Below are 1,810 nucleotides of genomic sequence, written 5' to 3' on the forward strand. Positions count from 1 at the left end.
GGACACAAGGCCCAGCAGTGGACAGCAGGCACAGCAGTGGTCACCAGGTCCAGCAGTGGACACCTGGCCCAGCAGTCGATGTCAGGCGCAGCAGTGAACAGCAGGCCCAGGAGTGGATGCCAGGCCCAGCAGTGGATGCCAGGCCCAGCAGTGGATGTCAGTCGCAGTAGTGGACAGCAGGTCTAGTAGTGAATGCCAGGCCCAGCAGTGGAGGTCAGGCACAGCAGTGGACAGCAGGCTCATTACTGGGCACCAGGCCCAGAAGTGGGCGTCAGGCTCAGCAATAGAATCCCAGGCCCACGAGTGGGTACTAGGCCCAGAGTGTACACAATGCCCAGCAGTGGACATCAGACCCAGCTATGGACACAAGACCCAGCAGTGGACACAAGGTGCAGCAGTGGACATCAGGCCCAGCAGTGGACGCCAGGACCAGCAGTGGACACATGAGCAACAGTGGATGTCAGTCCCAGCTGTGGACACAAGGCGCAGCAGTGCACACCAGGAGCAGTAGTGGACATCAACTCCAGGATGGACAACAGGCCCAGCAGTGGACAACAGGTACAGCGGTGGACACCTGGCTCAGCAATGGACTCAAGGCTCAGCAGTGGATGCCAGGTCTAGCAATGGTTACCAGGAACAGCAGTGGACACCAGTCCCAGCAGTGGGCAGCAGGCCCAGCAGGGACACCTGGCCCAGCAGTAGACAGCAGGCTCAGCAGGAGACACCAGGCTCAGCAGAGGACACCAGGCATAGCAGTGGACTGCAGGTGCAGCAGTGGACACCAGGAGCAGCAGTGGACACCAGGAGCTTTAGTGGATGTCAGGAGCAGCAGTGGACATGAGGGTCAGCAGGGGACACCAGGCGCAGCAGTGCACAGCCAGGCCCAGCAGTGGACTGCAGGCCCAGCTATAAACTCCAGACATAGCAGTGGACACCAGGAGCAGCAGTGGACACCAGGAGCAGCAGTGGATGTCAGGCCCAGCAGTGGATGTAGGAGCAGCAGGGGACCTAAGGCTCAGCAGTGGACACCAGGCCCAGTAGTGGACAAAAGGAGCAGCAGTGGACACCAACCCAGAGTGGACCCCAGGCTCAGCAGTGGACACCAGGAGCAGCAGTGGATATATGGCACAGCAGTGGACAACAGGCCCAGCAGTGGACACCAGGTCAAGCATTGGATACCAGACACAGCAGTGGACGCCAGCCCAGCGGTGGACTGCAGGCCCAGCAGTAGATACCAGATGCATCAGGGGACAGCGGGTCTGGCAGTGGACAGCAGGAGCAGCAGTGGACACCAGGCACAGTAGTGGTCGTCAGGCCCAGCAGTGGGCACCAGGTCCAGAAGTGGAATCAGGAACAGCAGTGGACACCAGGCCTGGTTTTGTACAACTGTGATAGCAGTGGACACCAGGAGCAGCAGTGGACACCAGAAGCAGCAGTGCACTTAAGGCTCAGCAGTGGACACCAGGCCAAACATTGGACACCAGGCACAGCAGTGAATACCAGGCACAGCACTGGACGTCAGCTCAGCAGTGGACTGCAGGCCCAGCAGTAGACACCAGACACAGCAGGGGACACCAGACCCAGCAGTGGACACCAAAGGCAGCAGTGGACGCCAGGCTCAGCAGTGGACTTCAGGCCTAGCAGTGAACACAAGGCCCAACAGTGGACAACAGGCACTGCAGTGGACATCAGACTCAGCAGTGGACACCAGGTACAGAAGTGGAGACCAGGTCCAGCTTTGGAGACCCGGACGACAGTGGACATCAGGCTCATCAGCGGACACCAGGAGAAGGAGTGGACACAAGGCCCA

Source organism: Sorex fumeus, unplaced genomic scaffold, assembly GCF_029834395.1.
Source record: "Sorex fumeus unplaced genomic scaffold, SorFum_2.1 ptg000264l, whole genome shotgun sequence".
Taxonomy (NCBI): domain Eukaryota; kingdom Metazoa; phylum Chordata; class Mammalia; order Eulipotyphla; family Soricidae; genus Sorex; species Sorex fumeus.